This window comes from Vanessa atalanta, chromosome Z (genome assembly GCF_905147765.1).
Source record: "Vanessa atalanta chromosome Z, ilVanAtal1.2, whole genome shotgun sequence".
NCBI lineage: Eukaryota > Metazoa > Arthropoda > Insecta > Lepidoptera > Nymphalidae > Vanessa > Vanessa atalanta.
In genome coordinates, this window is record NC_061902.1 from 4,849,382 (window position 1) to 4,869,300 (window position 19,919).

The 19,919-nt window shown below is 30.5% G+C and overlaps 1 protein-coding gene across 2 annotated transcripts in view; it reads right to left on the reverse strand.

Annotated features, from left to right (window-relative positions):
- The window catches only part of LOC125075986 (carboxyl-terminal PDZ ligand of neuronal nitric oxide synthase protein), a 201,237-nt gene extending 195,259 nt beyond the window's left edge, over window positions 1-5,978 (reverse strand). For both annotated transcript variants that reach the window (XM_047687900.1, XM_047687899.1), the window contains exon 1: window positions 5,709-5,978. The gene's annotated coding sequence lies outside the window, so the exon portion shown is untranslated. The remainder of the gene's footprint in view (window positions 1-5,708) is intronic.
- Window positions 5,979-19,919: the final 13,941 nt, after the last annotated feature.

Here is a 19,919-nt window from a genome sequence, read left to right on the forward strand (position 1 = left end):
TAGATTTGGACACGGGCAGGGTAAAAAATAATATCCATATCCAATTTTAAATCGAAATTTCCGTATAACAGACGTATAAATAAAACCCAAAACATAAAATAGAACTTATCTATTGCAAACTTAAATTTAAAATACTAATATAATAAATGCGTAAGTAACTCTGTCTGTTACCTATTCACACTTAAACCGCTGAACAGATTTAGATGAAATTTGTTACGGAGATTCTTTGAGTCCCGAGACATAGGCTACTTTTTTAATTCACCCCTAGAGGAGATAAAATCTGTATGACAAATTGTCTGCTGTAAGTAAAGTATTGTAAATTTCGCGCGGGTAAAACCACAGACTCGGCTAGTATTAAAATAAATGAAAAATTTAAACGAGCTATTCATCGAACGCGAGCTAAGTTTCATTACCCTAGAATAATAATACGAAATTTCTCAGTTGTTGATCAGTATTTTTAATTTAAGCAATTTTATTAGTGTTATCATAAGATCCGATATCTTTGATTATAATAGTGTTTTCTTTAATAAATGCAGAACATACCGTTTATAATATTTTACTATTAATTTATTATATAATTATAATGTAATATAAATTTATTTTTATATTATATAAAGTGAACTCTATATCATAATTATTAAATTTTCCCCATCTTATTTATCGAGGAACGCTCGACATATTTCAGGGAGACTACGTTGAGGCGAATAATACTTTTACGTTTATGAAAACAATGGCGAATCCAATTAAGAAAACTGACGTGCATTTATAAAATTTGATTGAATGTGTAATACAATTAAGAGATTTATAGAAAGGCACAATTGAATTGAGAGGTTGTTTTTATTAATATTTTGTTTAATGGTTTACTTTTTTTGTGCGTCACTTGAAAACTACTTAATGTTTGAGAGTATGACCACTGAATGGTCCGTATGGTTATAAAGTTTTTAAATTCCGTCGGTCCTTCCCTATTTTTTCAGTCACACTTCGCCGCGCATTAAATAAACCTGCGACCTTATAAAGCAAAAACAATTCGTTTTGAAATATATTTATGTTTTTTCACCCTGTCATATTAAATACTATTTTAAACGCTTTTATCTAACGTCACTAGATAATATTTTTTGGATCAAAGCTTGTTACTGAATTGTGAATCGGCTTTTATAAATTTATTTTCTTCTCAAAAACGTTACAGATTACTAAGAATAAAAAACATATGTATGTATACGATTATAATGTGTATAATCTAAAATATTACATACATTTTTGATACTTGTTTCAATACAATTTAGTGCTTTTAGTAAGCTTAGTAGTGTCTGTCAGGGATTGAAACCGTAATCTTAAGTTAAAATAGACATATTGATTGAATAACTTGATTTAAATATTTGTAGACTTCATGTTTATAAATTAACTAGAAAGACTAATAACGATTAATTTGTCATTATTTTACTCAAGTATACATATTTTTTGTGATTTTAAATTTGGAATTAGTAATTATAAAAAAAAAAATTATATATAAACTTTATAGAGAAATAATTACCTATCAACTTTAGTGTTAATTTTTATAATAATAATCTATGTACATTAAATTAGTAGCAAAAATTATTTATTTATATCTAAAAGAAGTTTAAATGGGATAATATAGGGTGGAATACTAAATAAATGAACACACTATCTTTTAGCCAATCGGACCTTTGCCTTGGATTGCAAAATATGCTGATTAAAAAAATAATAGTGTATCTAGTTTTTAAATGTGATACTTAAAAAAAATCTATCACACTATTATTTAATAATCTATAAAACTTAAATAATAAAAAAATAATATTTATGATCTACAAATTTAATAAAAATGTAATGAAATATTATTTTAATAAATTAATTATAAATACTAATAATTAATTATAATAACTACAACTGTTGGCAAGTATCCTAATTTAGGAGTAAAACCTCAGATAAGGTTTGGAGTTAAAGCCACGTGGTAAAGTTTATTTGAAACATGCGGGTGTTTTTTTCTTTTTAATCATCGAGCATGAGATGAATTATAAACACAAATCAACCAATTAAAAGTCAATCGTGTTTGTCCGGTTAAATTGGCCTACTTGGTACTATGTAACGTCAGGACAATACTCCCGTTTTCTCCATCAAGTTAGCTTAAGCAAGGCAATAATGTTTGAAAGAGCTATTCAAAATGCTAACATGTATACATGTTCAAGGTCCACGTGGACCAACATACATATTATTGTAGAAATAATTTATTCTGCTTTTATAGACTAAGCTGGAAACCGCCTTTCGATAATATCATTCTTAATTCATGACATGAATTTGAAATTGTGTTGATGGGCGCTTCGTTTCCGTATCGCATACACATATACATATTGTATCTGTATTTTTATTTAAATAAATAAATCTTCCATTTACGATTGTTTGCTATTTTTAATAAATATATATTAAGAGAGATTTTTATAAGGCATTTTAACAAAAAATCTATATTATAAATATATACTTTGTATAAAACTTTTAATTATGCAATATTATTCAAAGTATGATTTTCTTTTTTAATTATTGTACCACAGATAAATAAAAACGCCATAAGCACTGTGTAATAAATAATAAATTACTAATAAACAAATAGTTTCACTTTTTATTTATTTTTTAATATATCTAATATATAATATATTTAAGAAATATTAAAGAAACAATTTTTTTTATCGCAAAAAAGTCATGTGTTGCAAGCGCTTTATATTTTTTTATATCAAATTATTATTTTTACATATATGAAGTATTTATTAGGTGCATCGAATATTTTTATAATTAAATTTAAATATTTTATATATTTTTCCTTCATTATAATAATTATTATTTTATCCATACCCACTTCGCTACGATAATTCTTAGCTTGAAAACATTTCTCATAATACCTTCCTACACAGTGCTTTAGAAAATATTACGTTATGTTTAGTGAATAAAAAAATACATTTTTGTACAAATAGACATTTATAACCTGCATTAAAATTAATTTGTGTATTTTATTATCGTAATACCGGAGTACATTTTTTTATTTGAATGTATTTAATTCATTATTTTATATGCATATTTAAATTGCATTTTGGATAATGTATTGCGAACAGCTATCATTCATGAAAAGTTGTATTTAATCACAATTAATTATATCATTTATATTAAGCTTATTGGTGGTTTTTACTAACTTATTAGTAAACAAATCAAAGTCGGGCTCTTTGTAATAAATAATGTCCTGATAGATTCGTATACGTCGGCCAAACTCGAACCAGCATTTTAATATCTCCTTATAATAAGTGAATTTGTTATTTGACAACCACGTTGGGCTAGTGGCTAGTTTATAATCTTCTGATGAGAAATCCTCAGTTCTCTCGAGTTTGGACGTCAATGTTGACACTCCTTGAAAGCTTGTAAAGCCGTTGGTCCAGCGCATGAACTCTTGTCGTTAGTGCGGATTACAGTTCCATAAAATTGTGAGAGTGTGGGAATGAAAAGCGCACTTGTGTTTGCATAAACACATATGCACTAGAATATTATATCATTACCTACGCAATTGACAGACTCAATGCTCAAATATATTGTACAAATACATCCACAAACTAGCGTAATCACAGGTACACTCCAATAGCTCACTTTCATAGTCCGATGGGACGGATCTCCGGTGCAGGTGCACTACCCGTGTTTTACGTGAGCATTGTAGTGTAACCAAATTTCTAGCTCCGGTATAACAATAATTTCTTGACTTTAAAAATCGAATAACTGCCATTAATTTCACAAATAACGTTGTATTCAAATATTTGTTAATTTTTAATTCTTCAAGCGAAGCATCTTAAGCGGAATCAATGCTCTATTAAATTGTATGTCGAGAAAGCTAGAATCTTACGTAATAGGCTTCAGACGTTCACCCAATTCCTTTAAGTCATTAACTTCTCCCAATCAATTTGTCTTCACAAACATAAAGATGGTCTTTCGAAGTTTATTGAATCAACTTCCCGAATACCAAACACTGCGGCTTATGTTTCGTTTTCGCATAAATTTTCATCATAAAAATTGAACGCTCATTGGTTTATGATAACTATGTACAATTCGGGACATCGGAAAAGGAATTATATTCAAAGATTTAATTTTCTTTCCCTCTTTATGCAATACTGAAGTAATGAGGGTCATAGCAAGACGACCGCACATTTTTCTTTTCGTATTCTTTATTAATATTAACGATTTGAACAATATTAATTTATATAGGATGTTACCTTATGATAAAATGATGATGATTAAGATATGATTAATGTAGTATATGAGTTGTTAAAAGATAACATTGACATACTGAACTATTTTTTTGTTAATTGTTTCCTCAAATTTTCCTTTAAATAATACAAGTATAAACTTGTCAGAAGAATTATTTAAAAGCTTTCGCATTTCTTATTCTCGACGTTATTATACAAATTACAATTAAAAATATGTAAATACACAGTAAGAAAAGCATTCGAAAGAAAATGACATATTTTAAGTAGAATTTCTTGGAAACTAAAATACCTTATTAAATTAATTCATTTCTCAGCAATTAAATCATGACGATTGCATTGGCAACCTGTTGGTTGCAGGGTTGAATTGTATATTAATTAGAAAAAAAAATTTCGTTGGGTATTCTTTAAATCCCTACTTGATTAAGGACAATAGTAACATAGTAATATTTATTGGACACATATAATGTTTTTTATTAATTCGCATGTAGCTCTATAGCTCACCCAGCAGGGCGAATGCTTAGTAAGGTAATTCGAGACGTGATTTAAATAATTCCCAGTTTATCCCTAATTAATTCCAAAGTCGGCTCTTTATTGCTGCCCTACAACAGATAAATGTTTACGATTTTTCATATTTACTTTCTTCAAAATAAAAGGAGGCTCGAAAAATGTTTGATTTATTATTAGCCTAACAATTTGAAGACTTTTTCGTTAAAATTGCATCGTAACAATATTACAAAAAAAAAAACCACTTTTGTAGTATCGATATACGATAATAAAAAAAAATTATAATAACAAAAAAAATTTAAAGCCTATATTTTTTATTTATTTTTTATACTCCCTAAAAACTACTTGAAATATGTTTAATATTGATGTAATAAAACTTTTTACACGAGCTTAAACTTTTACGAAACTTTTGTTTAAGTGCTTAGTTATAAATAAATCATTGCTTAATTAGACAATCGTGTGCCATTAATAATACAGTTATTAACACATCGACAATTTATACCCAAGAACGTTGGTTAAGTCATTGGTTAGTCATTACTTATTCACCAGATTTCAAAGAAACCAGCCTCCTTTGTTTAAAACTTAACAAACTTTATAATCATAGAATAAAACGATTATTATTTTCAAATAATCGATTCAATTTAATTGATTTAAATTTTAAAATAGAACTCTTCTTCTTTTTCCTACTAAGAACAATTACTCGAAACACGAGCCACCCAGACGACAACAGACAATAAGGTGTTATGACACATTGGGCCGGTTCCTTGAAATTAAACATTAACAAACAGCCTGCCTCGATTGGCTAATCGGGCTTTGTCGAAGCCGACAGGAATGTAAGACAAACGCAAGCAATCCCACAATAAAAGTAACCTATCAAAACTTATATATCTCTCGCCAACGGCTAACACACGCATTCAAACATTGTTATCCAGTAATGTCCGTTTCACTTACCGGTTTATTGAGAACTTCGTTCAACCATGACCGGAGCTTACACACGTCAAAAAACTTTTTAAAGTTTCTGTCGAGTTTTCACGGTCAAGTTCGTAGGCACGATAGAACGATATTATCGTAGGAAGGTTAGAAGTGAATCTTGTATCGTATTGGATGATTTTTTTCGTTCGCGGGAACAGGTTTGTAACAAACTATAAACTCAGTTTGAACAAGTTTGGCGCGACGCGAGCGTTCGGTACGCGGGTATCGGTCGAAGGTAGCACGCGGTGTGTGTCGACTCGCCGACTGTCGAGCCGAGTCGAGCCGCAGGCTGAAGGCGGAGGAGCGGCAACGTCGCCCGCTACCCCGCGAGGCTTGCCTGCCTGACGGCCTAGCGTTGTGCCTCCACGGGCCACCTACAAAGACGCCATCATTGTTTCATCATTTGTTATCTCGACGGCTCCCGCGGGAAGAAAATTTTTTGGAAGTCCGCGAGCGACGTTTTGTTTGGTCCGGCGGTTAATGGAAAAAGTTCATGTTGAGTTTGATTGTATGTATGTTTTGATTAGTTGTAAAGCAATACTTTTGGTGATGAAGTTTGACATCAAGTTTTTCTTTTCATAATTTATTCTTTCATCAAATTACAGAGTTACATTGAATTTAATTTTAGTATAAGCTTTAGTAAAAGTTATACGTAAATTCTGAATGAATATTAATATACGAATGAGATTTTATTAATTTTGGTTTATTTTTCCATTAAATAGAATAAAATTTTACTGATTATTATTACATTGTTATCAACATCTCACGCGGATTTTCATGTTTATTGCTGAAACAAAAAAGCCTAAAGTCGGCCCTATTATATCCTCTATCTACAAAGATATGTCAATTACATAATATACTCACTAGGAACAATTATAAGGCCTGTACCCGTCCTATAAGCTTTTATGGTGTGAACTTTTCATGTCATTCGGATTATTATTTACAGAAATTTATGGGAAAAAGCAAGGTTACATTGTTTACAACGTATAAATAAACCTACGTAAAGAATATTATTTTCATGGGAAGAACGTTTTCCAAGCCAGCGTGATGGATACACATATCGCAGAATGTATGAAAAACTGCTTACCACGTGTGATGTTCTTCTTTACCACTGACCACGATATGAATTATATACTCTAACTTACTCGCTAGGCTTTCTCCATTTTGATATCAGTTAAATTGGTTTATAAATTATAAAATATTATTCTATTTTCAATTTAATTATTTTATTTTTTTTTCATTATGGCAAAGTTTGGCGGACGAGCATAAATCCACCTGATGGTAAGTAGTCACCAACGCCCATAGACAATGGAGCTGTAAGAAATATTTGCCATTCCTTACATCGTTAATGCGCCACCAACCTTAGGAACTAAGATGTTATATCCCCTGTGCCTGTAGTTACACTGGCTCACTGGCCCTTCAAACCGGAACACAACAGTACCGAGTACTGTTTTTTGGCGGTCGAATATCTGATGAGTGGGTGGTACCTACGAAGACGGGCTTGTACAAAGCCCTACCATCAAGTAGATTTAATAATAAGTAAAATTACACAAAATAATATAACTTAAAATTGTGAAATATCGACTTAACGTTTATAGTTAAGTTGATTTAAAACTCTGCACTAAAAATACAGTTAAATATAATAGATAGCGTTTATTATCGTATCGTTGGTACGGAAACTATAAAACCTATTAACTAAAATAACATAAATCATTATATATAATAAAATTGTAAATTCCCTGTACATCTTTAAGTATTAATAGAACATAAGATATAAATATATATGTTAATGTTGACACGAGATTAAACCGCGGTCGTTTCTTTATATTGCCAGGCAATTTTTCGATAAAACTGCATCCGTCGTAATCACGAGTTGATTAAGTCAATTATACGCAGCATAAAAGCTTAAAATGTATAAAAAATAGTGTTGTGCCAAGCAAGGTTCTCTTGTCAGGGTGTCACGAAGAGTGGGTACCAATGGTTTTTAAAATGTATTCGAATGAGTAAGTATTAGTGGTATTAGAATCCCACACACCCTTACACACTATTCGGAATCGTTTTCTGCGATGACTTTCCATCTTCTTACAGAGTACTCAATATAATTTAGACGACTTTATATAATGCTGTTGACATAAAATTTTCTTATTTAACATTAATGAATTATTATTGTTTTTAATAAATATAAAGATACATTTATATTAGTGTGTAAATATTTGCATGTAGTGGGGCAGCAAAACCTACCTAAATTATGTTTTTTAAAATCTATCTCAAATTCGTTCATACCACATTCGCTTCACGTGGGAGAAATGTGTAAAGAGTTTTTAAGGCGAGAAAAAAAATTGCAAGAAAAATAATTAATAGCGAGAAATAAACATAAAGCAAGAAGGAAAATTGCAAGGTTCTCTTCTCTCATTGAGATTGTTTCGAGCTTTTAAGGATAAACGCATCGAAAAGCATATCAACGTATGACAGTTTACAAAAAATATTAAATGCGATACGAATTACGTTGTACAACGCACATTGAAGACTTGCAGTCTAAAACTACTCACACTTCACATTTAATAACATTTAAATTATTCCAATGTATTGTAAGCGGGAATTATAAATAATTTATGACATTATAAGTAACGCAGTTTTATAGTACACACGCCTCTACACTGTACCATTAAAATTTTATGTATTACGTTAAAAGTTCAATGACCTGATAGTATTCCACGTCAATATAAACATTACAAACGTTGAGAAACTAAAATGAACAAAAAGCCAATGAAAATCTCCATCTCGGAATCAATACAATTAAAATTACCGAAAATTGCAATAAGTAAGTACAAAAAGTTTTCATTTTTTCAAGATTTTTCACCTAGGTATATTTGTTGACATCTGAGTAGGATATACATATATAAGTTTAATTGTACTTTATTAACATACTCTGTTATACTCGGTAGAATCTACTTTCCGAATCGGTGGTAGCTTTAAATTTAATTCAACAATGTAACATGACGATTCAAAAGTGGTTTTATGAGTCTACTCAAATAAGGAATATTTTGTGTCTGATTTTTATTTTAACCTAAAAAAATCTTGTATCCACTAAAGTGCTGATAAAGATATCTGATGAGTGGATGGTATCTACCCAGACGAGCTTGCACAAAGTCACATAAAACAGTTAAATAAAAAAACTCGATACGTCAGTCAAGAAGTGTTAGGTATAGATCGTAAATTAATAAAAACAAAACATTTGAGAAGTTTTATATTCATTCATAACATATGCTCCAGAATCCATATAATTTTAATAACGCCAAATCAATTGTTTATAATCAAACTAGTTGTCGCCTGCGGCTTCACTTTCATTTTCGTCGGGAGTTAGGTATAAAAATAGTACCTTCACATTTGAAGAGTACCTTATGAACCGAATTTGGTACGTAGGTACCAAATTCGGTTCATAAGTTTGGCCATCAAAGCTTAACAGACAGAGTTACTTTCATATTTATAATATTAGTTTAAATGTTGAACGACGAACACGCTAGTCAACATACAAAACGTCGACAACGTGAGATTTTCCTGTAAATTTATTAAATGGACAATAAGTCGACTAGTTCGCACGTGACATTGGCGAAATAATCTGTGCCTTTTTGGCACAAATAAAAGTCAAATAAAAAAAAAGTCGACTAGCGTCTATCGACTAGGGGGACTCATTTTTCTCTCAATATTTTGCTACGACTACGTACCGAAATAGAAAAAAACAAAACCTTGCTACAATAGGTTGGACCTACATGAGCTTATACTGTGCAGTCATTTTTTTATCTGTTATAGAGGACAGACGAACAAATATATGTTCCTTGTGCCTCTACTTATACTCTTGTATCAGTTCTATCATTCAGTTCTAACCGGAACACACGGAATAACTAGTGAGGTGGTACGGTGATAATGCGAGTAAATCTTTCAAAATACTAGTCAAAGGTCAGCAGTAAAATTACGATCTGTATGATTTTTTTGAAAAAATAATCTTTAATTGACTTTGGACATTCGGCTTTTCTACTACCAACATGATACAATGTTTGGAATAAAATATAGAAAACCCTATTTAAACCCAAGTTTCTTAATTGTAAGTTATCGTAAGTGTTATTATAAATAATTCGAACATCTACGAAACTATATTTAGAACAGTATAGAACATAATTAATTTATTGTATAGATAGGAACGTATTTTGCGGTATTTAAGATGGCAACAACAGGAGTCACTTATTCGTCCAATCACATTCTGGTATAGCATTTTGTACAGACGATAGGAAAATATGTATATTTTTTAAAAATCATTGAGCAAAGTATTAAATGTATATGTTACATTGAATATGAAAAGAGAGTTTAAACGGGATTAGTAGCTGTTTTTAAACTAAACGAGTATTAATTATAATGTTATATATTTATTCTGTTATATATAAACGCAACTTCGATTCTGAAAAATCGCCTAGACAACATCTTTATTTATTTAATTTTTTTAGAAGAATAGTAGCAATGTCCTATTTACATATGACCCCTCTAATTAAGCTTCAAGTCTGTATGAGTGGTGACCACAATAGTCAAAGAGGTAAGGAACAGAACAGAACTTGGAACATTTTACATCACTAGGCGGTCCGTAAACTATTGCGCTATTGACGCTTCAATCTTAAGCTTGCTACAGTAATTCGCAAATAAAATTTCAATTACAGCAAACAAATTCCTGTCGAATTTGTCGTCCCAGCGGAACATAAAAATGAAGGCATAGAGAGCGAACTTGCAATTGCGGAAACAGTCGTGCAGTATAATATCTCCCGAATAGTTTCGTTTCAATGATCGCTGAGGCTGAAATCGGTCAGGACTACGATGATATGGATTGTTTTACATCAAACCGTATATTTTAGCTTACCATAACTATATGAAGCGGTTTAGTGCGATTACATAAAAAGTGACTAAGGCAATTATTAATATTATAAAGGTTAAATTGGTTTGTATGTATATAGGGGTAGTCTCCGGAAATAATGATACAATTCTTAAAAAAATCAATGGTAGAAAGCTACATTATTCCTAGGCTAATAGGATAAATATAGGAGGCTATAAATTTTTATATCATACAATTTTCGAGCGATACCAGGGCGGGTCGCTAGTTTAACATAAAATGGATTCAATTTACACATGACATATATATTGACTTAAACTTTTTTTTTATAAATAACAAATTCTTAATCATTTATCTCATTAACCGTTTTAGGTGATCCGTCAGAAATATTAAAAAAATCCTAACCTACAAACCTAACCTACAATAAAGATACATTAATGTAAATATTTATTTGTTTTATAAAGTAACAAGAACCTAACATCGTGGCATAAAATACGAAGTCCTTAACGAGTGAAAATAACAAGTAAAATTGTTTAATGCAAACAGACCCAAAAATTACGTACCAAATGATATTAAAATTGGTTTAATATTAATATTTCTATAGATTTATTACGTTTTTAAAATTAACAATAGATACAATTAAAAAAAAATAAATAATTTTATAATAATGATAATCCAAACATATTAACATCGTAGAACAAGATTCCAAATTGATTATTTAAATCCAATCACGAAAGGTACAAATACAGAACAATCTTGAAAGTCGACGTATATTCGAGTAGTTTTTTAGGGAAGAAGGGTCGAGAGAATAAAAGCAAAAACGTGTTGACTTCAGACGATTTCACTTTGGTGAAAATTAAAGCGTAGTCCAGGATTGGCGGTGGTTGAGCGGCCTCTTTGTTGCCACATAATAAAGGCATTAAGACGTTCTATAACTGAGAATAAGGCGTAAATTTTTGTCAATCTTTCAAGTAATGCTATGATATTTGAGGATCATTTTCAATGGATTGAACGAAATCTTTTGTATTCATAAAAATACTGAATAATTTCAGAGATCTTACAAATGTTATATATACGTACAATTGTTTTTTTTTGGTTTGCTTATTCTAGATTTAGACAAAAAGTACTAATCCTTTGGATGTGAAACTTTGATATCATGATAGCCTATCATTTCTGGACTGATATATACATATATATGTAAATATAACCGTCAAAGTGCTTGAAGTAAAAAATGATAATGAAAAAGAAACTGTCCAAGGAATACTGCCAATACATTAACATATTAACTAAAAACTCTTTTCCCAATATTTGTTATTTACTAATATGTTACCATATTTTTATCTACGAAAACGAAAAAATAAGTTAAGTTTATTTATGAAAATGAAAAATAATATTAATTTTAAGCGATTCCGGCAACTGAAAAATTACTCGCTTAGCGTATTGTTTGTATAAACAATTAATAAAACATTATTTGTAATAGAGACAAAAAGGAACGGATAGAATGTTATTTAAAAAAAAATGTTTTAACTTACATTACATGTACTGGACAGTTAGATTTTTTATCATCAAGATGATATTCACTTAACATAATTTAATTGATAAAATAAAACATTATAATAAAAAATAATAAGATAATATGAAAATAATCTAAATACAGTTATTGTCAATGTATTAAAATAGGTTAAAGAAAAAATAATCGGAGAAAAGCCTGATTACGTTCATAATATTAACGAATACTAGTTGATCAACATCTTATCCTTTCCGAAGTTGAGAGTTGGTGTAGATGTTATAAAAAATAAGAAGTTAAAAACATACCTCTATATGACATTTTTGATCTGATTAGATCATGTGATAATGTCATATAGAGGCCCATCAGTTGAAATACCACGTGACTTGAACTGATATTCACTCAAAATCATAAATTACACATTTACAAACTTAAATCTATATATATACACAAAAATGCATCTTTAATATAAATTCAATGTATATAATGGCGACAAAGTTGATTACAAGTCATTGCAGTTTCAGTTAATTTATTGACGGGCATTGTCTTCTATGGTCCTTCGTGTTGACCTCCATTCGAGGTTCCTTTTATCCCAGGGTCAGAACTATTTTCGACATGACAATATCTTAATATAAATGATATCTGTATGATAAAATGAAAAAATGTATAATTGTATTTAAATAACATAACTTTGTATTTTAAATGCTTGAAAAGAGTAACTACTGAATTTCTTGACGGTTTTTCTCGGTAGAATCTACATCCCGAAACGGTGGCAGCTTCAATTAATATGGTTTTATAAATTGACAAAAGTGCTTGTAGAATGAAGTGCCTATTTGGATGAAGTGTTTTATTTTTGAAGTATTTTGTTTTTGATTTTAATGTGAATATGACTTCATTACACAATGCTTCAAGGTCTAATTCAATTCGAAAGGAAAATAAATAGAAAATTAAAATATGAGTATAATAATTTTACTTTGTAATAGAAAACCTTAATTATATATTTTGCGTCGGATATCATTTTTAGGATTCCGTAACCAAAGGGTTAAACGGGACCCTATTACTAAGACTCCGCTGTCCGTCCGTCCATCTGATAAATACAACTGATGCTGTTTAAAATCGTTGAATTTAAATATATATATATATATTTCTTTTTGACAAAGAAAAACACAGAGTACCTTAAAATTATAAAAGCCAACATCTTATTCATAAATCCTAAAATAAAACATCATTTATTTTTATAAACAAAATTATTCTTCCCTCAACAAAATACTTCTTAATAATTCACGACCAAAATTCTGACAAAAAAAAGCCTTTTAAGTACCAAAGTCGCTGACGATCTGACTGCTTCCCTAATGAATATGAAATTTAAAGCCCCAATCTTCTAGATTATCGACGCTTCATTACAGTAACGTAATCCTTTAAAAAGATTCCATAGAAATTACGTAAATGAAGGGAACAAGCAACGTAATTGGATGAAAATTTATCCACGAGGTACCGCTGCATAAATCGTTAGACTGAGTAACAATAGTTATTTGGAACATTTATCACCTGTTGCAACATTAGCGTATGAGTCAACGGAAGCAACGATTTATAGTCAGATAGCGTATTCAAAATACTATCTCCTGGCTTTTGTACTATTGTAATGCAAAAATGCTGTCAATCAAATTGATGCATTTTTTTTTTATTTCGTTTTATCATGCTGAAGATTTAAAATTATAGGGCTTAAATTAATATTATTTAAATTTATATTTTAAATATAGTATCATAACATAATAATTTTCCTATATTAAAGAGATTAAAAACTACTTGAAAATGACGTAAATAAAAAAGAACTTGTGGACTATTATTTTAAAGAAGTTTTTTTTTAAATATATTTTCTGTTAGGTTTGATAGTGTTTAACATTTATATTGTTATGTAATGTTTATGAAATATGTTTTAGCTTCTACAATACATTTGTACTTTTACTCAACATAAGGTTCTCTCTTTGAACAGATTCAAATACCACAAGATCACCAGACCTATCGGATCGACTGGCAACTCTTGAAAAGAAAGAGTTCTGACACTACATAAAAATACAATATATATAATGAATAATATATTTTAATTAAAATTTAATATTTATATACGTGACGTAGATTTTTTGTAATTTAAAACACGCTTAAACGGTTTGTTTTCAAATCCGTACATTTTTATTCGTTTTGTTTAATCGAAATTCACGAGTAAGGGCAAAGTTACGGTACGGTTAACAAAAACATTCCCGAGTTGAGGTATGTTAAACTAAATTAGTTCAGTGGTTTTAAATATAAATTTAAAAACAACGAAATATTTTGCGGAGTATATGTTTATAGCGCCATCTTGTTATATAATTTGTATGTGAGTTGAACCTTCAAAGAAATGACATGAGCACCAATACTTCCAAAAAATACTCAAGGCTACCAGTGAGTGTAAGCAAGGGTAATGCCCTTGAAAGCTCGATATTCGTACCCGGACTGGTTAAAACTTGTAAAAATACTTTATTAAACTATTATTTTAGTTTATTTAGTAGTTTTGAGGGTGGTTATTTGTCAAATATTAATTTATAATATAAAAAGTCACAGATATTTTTTATTTTTTTTTCACATTAAAATTCTCATGTCAGCAGCAGCACACAATAATACTTACTTGTTTCTAGACAAACGTGTTCATAAACACTCGTACCGTTAAAACATCTTCACAATTGATTACACATTATTTAAAATTATTAAATATTTTTATTAAAACAGAAAACAAAGAACAACGTAGGTCGTAGTATTTTGCAGGTTTTTTATTTTTTTAAACAGCCGTAGCGCCGTTCCGGGAACCGGCCAGTAATTTCATTCCGCTCTCTAAAATTAATTATTAGTTAAATCGTAACAATTTAGTAAATTGCAATCAAGACGCTTCTTTAATCTCATGCACATAAACGGCTGCATCTCTTCAAAAGGAGACCATAACTGATTTTTTTATGAGCAGTTATCGTCCCATAACCACTGGGACCAAAATCGGGTTACAACAATAATCAAAGATAGTACAGGCGACTAGATCAATAGGCGAATCTTCAAATCTCATCTGTTTAAAAATAGTACGATATGAAATTGTTATTTTCCCACACGATGTCAGAAAGGGTAGCTTATATATATTTAGATACCGAATAACACGCCATGACTGTTAATTAAAGAAAATATTGTGTAAATATTTATTAAAATAACAAAGTTTGATATAATCAACCCAATATGAAATATTTCGTAAATTGGAACGCAAATTTAGCTAATACCCTTTTGAACGTTAAAATAATTTTATCTTAGGCGGCTGATGTTATCTCTATATCAAAGTGAATTCATAACAACGCTGGTTTTACATCAAAAAGATTTTTACAGTACTTGCCGTTTTATTTATAAAAAGTAAAAGTAAAGTTTATTTAAAGTATTATTAAATAATTATAATATATATAATTCTACTAAAACTTCAATTAGTTAATTTATATATAGGATAGGAATTTTAATATACTTTCGCAAACGGAATTCACAGTGAATAAGCAAGGGTAATGAGCTTCTTAATTAAATAAAACTTGTAATTTTCCCAAAACTAAATCAGTAAAATAAAGTAGTATTTTAAAGACCCTAAGCTCAGACAGGGAAAGAGGAATAAAACACAATACAACCGTCTAAATATTCTAAGGTCTCTTATTATTCATTTGCGTCACGCAATTCAAAGTCGCACATTTAACGTCACGAAATTCTTCTGAAGGCAGTTTGTAATAGAGAGTGTTACTTACGCACGATTGTCCCGCCTTCTCGGGGCAAGTTTGCGCATAAATTGTACACTCGGGGCGTTTTTGCCGCTTCCTATAACACGTAGAAGGCCGGAATATCAAACAAAGGAATTCATCTCAGACCTGAAGGAAGTAAACGTTCCGACTTGTTATCTCGAATATGAAATAATTAGTTGGGTATGAACTTTTTGCTGAATACGTAACGTATGTCTATATAAAAAAAGTAATTTTCGAACACTCGCTTCGAACTTAATACCTCTTTTTTTCGAAAAGTTATAAACAATAATTATAAAGGGTAAACAAATCAATTTCATATAATCCTAAAAATTATATCCAAGTTCATAATGATGAAACTTGGGAGCACTGTTTCTCTGAAACGTAAGTTTATTTCACTGGTATTATCATTAATTATCTCTAGAAGACGATTTAATGAACTGGAATCAGAACTACTATAGTGACAATAAAACCCTATGCTGGGCTAAGACTTTTGTTATGGCAAAGCTGCGCTCCTCGATCACGCTGTTAAATTAAATTGGTGGTAGGGTTTTGTGTAAGCTCCTCTGGGTAGGGACCACCCACTCATCAGTTATTCAACGTCAAACAGCATTACTCAGTATTTTTGTGTTCTGGTTACAGGCACAAGGGACATAACATCTTAGTTCCCAAGGTTGGTTGCGCTTCGATGTAAGGAATGGTTAATATTACTCACAGTGCCATTGTTTATGGGCGGTGGGGTGGTGATCACTTACCATCAAGTGGCCCATTTGCTTACCTACCAACCTATACCATAAAATAAAAAAAAATAGCAGATTGAGACTGCTACACCGTAGATTTATGAAATGGAGGCTCTTTTCTTTAAGATTCTCAATTCGTATCAGTTCGGAAAAACCGACATCGAAAGTTGGTTCCACATAGTAGTTGTTTGAAGCAAATGCCTTTAAATCGAGCCGTTATGTAGTTTCGGACATCTAGGTGGTGCGGATGAAAGTTCGAATTTTGACGCGATGTCCGAAGGTAAAACTCAGCAGCCGGGATTGATCCAAACAATTCCTCGGAACATTAACACTTGTATCTATTTTACAGCTTTAGCTGCACCTTCCTATCATATGCTATATATAAACATGCACTTGGTGTTATTGTTCTGTGCAAGGTCGTCTAGGTAAATACATAGTACTTTAGTTTTGTTTCAGTTTGAACTGAGTGAACTAGTGTAACTACAGGCACGAGGTAATATTAGTTGGCATAAGGAATAGTAAAAATTTCTTATAGTAGAGAAGCACAACTGCTTATAAAAAAAAAACCTATAATAATATAATTGTTCTGCTACTCAAACATAATTTCTCATCATTTAAGTGTCAAGTTTTTTAGCTAATTTAATCAAAAAAATATTAAAATTTTAAAAACAAGAAGATAGTCAAAAATCAAGGATTTAACAAAAACTGAAATGAAACATTCTTATGGTATTAATACGCTCGAGTTCAAAGAACATGTGAAGGTTAATTATCCTCTGGACCATTGAAATTACCGATGCTACTTTAAAGCCTTAGAAACATTTCATTACTTACATGAATATTGAAAAGGCGTAGAGAGCTTGCTCCAATATTATGATTGAAAGTATTTTTTTTTAACATTGTGAGTATATTGTATAAAATAATAATTAAGATTACTAATTTAAGATACATCTAAAATACTGTATATAATATGCCAAGAACCTTCGCAGGCGATGCAGATTAGTTTCCAAAAAATTTCATGTTCGGATGAATAGTTCAGGATACAGAAAAAGTACACAAAAAATCTTAATTTTTTTTTTATTCAGAAGATAATTCATTCTTTCATATCGTACTATATTCAAAACGCTCAGACATTAAAATTGAATTTACTACCTTTGATGATGTTGTTCTTGTACGTCAACAAGTACGTACGTACAACTTAAAAAGCCAATTTCATGTCCATAAAATGATGAGATTTCGCAAAAAAACAGATAAGGCTTCAATTTCCGTTGTCATTAACACTCGAAATATCTCGGAATTAATCTCTTTATCTAGGTCCCAAGACATATCATCCGGTACTAAACAAACGCACACTTTTATTTTTATTCTCTGTTTTACACGCATTGCAATTAACACGTTTGGGTTTGTAACGGTTTTCCAGCATGAACTTGGTTCTATATTATAAAATATGTACCTTGTATAAATCATCGTTGAAAAATAATCTCGTATTAGTATGAAGAAAGAAAAATTAAGGTGGATGAAATAAAAAACTTAAACATTAACTAATAAAAGAAATGTTTTGAACATAAATTAACATATGTTTATTAATATACCTGCATTCATAGACTAACTGAATTATTGAAAAAAAAAAAACAATTGAAAATATAATAATTTATAAGATACATCTACGTCTTCTAAGATACGTCTAAGTCTACGACTTCAAACTCACACAACTTTAACGTCGTCAAAAATAAATGTACATAGGACCTCCACTAAAAAGCAATGCGTAACTAAGTTTCACGCTTATATGACGTTACTTTGGAGTGAAAACCAAAACAAACACTTCGCAATCACATGGTCACACGAGAGCAGCTTAACAGCTTATTCCGAGTCCCGATGGCTTTGCTTGAACCGCAAGTATGTCCGATCCTTAAGTCTTGTTAACTCTAAGCCCGGAGTCACATCTTTCACGTTTATACTTCATCCCTTCAAATGAACTTATATATTTCCAATATAACGAACGCTAAGCGTTTTACTATGTAAGACCATCGAATGTTTCTAATAATATTTACGAAACTTTATTTGGTTCCGACTGTGGCTTTATGGTACTCAAACTGTTAAAGTCGCTTATAAGCCTTTAATAGTTAGGGTTATTGGGTTTTTCTGTAGAGATATCAGTAGCAACTCGAAGTTTGGGAAACATGCAGTGTTTACAATACTCGGTAAGCACGAAAAACTAACACTTATTAACTTTATCTATACTAATTTTATAAATGCGAAAGTAACTATGTCTATTGTTATGCTTTCACGGCAAAACCACTGAACGTAATTTAATGAAATTGGTATATATATGGCTACGAAGCACCAAGAAACCGCAGATCGATGACCGCTCACCATAATACGCAGCTAACGCTGCGGGCGAAAAATAGTGATATATAAATACTTCTTACTGACAAAGTTCCGCCAAGTACTGGATCTATCTGGATCTGGACTGGATCTATATTCGGTTTCTGGTTCTTCTAATCACACGAAGTGAAACATCGTTCAAACCAAAATACAGCGAAGTTCAGTTAAGATATTCGACAGTAGAATAAATAGGGACTAGGTACTTATCCAAGCGGACACTCGCAATATCCTACCACTAATAGTCTACTACTATGAACAAACAACTCTACACCAAACTGTAATAAAGATCTTAACTAAACAATAATATCAAAACACGCTAGTACTAAAACAAATATAATAATTTACGGAATATAAATACTTATTTTTTTTTTATATTATGCCATAATTGTGCCACAATTGAGAATTTCAAAGTAGTTCATTAATTATATAATTTATTACTCATAAAAAATAAAACATTGAACTCCGCTGTTCGTTAAATGTTATGTTCGAACATAGATTCGAAAATATCAAATCTTAGCTAATACATAATTGCTAGCATGATTAATTATCTATGGAATAGAAAATAATCTGAAAACTTGTATAATCTGAAATAGTCTGGCTCCTACTTAAGAAACGCTTGAATGAACGGCTTGTGGTATCTAGTCTACTACAAATCTGTGTTACGCCGGGTAAACAATAACTGCTTTTGTGTTTTTTTTTTATATCAAATATATAGACAGTGTGGCAATGATCCACCTGAAGTGTTCATCGGTACCCATAGACATTCCCACTAAGTTTGAAATAAATATTAACCATTCCTTACATCGTTGGTGGAACCTGGGGAAATGAGATTATGTCCTTCGTGCTTGTAGTTTTTGCGTAAAAGGATAAAATGTGAAAAAGGACAATTTGACTAGAATTTAT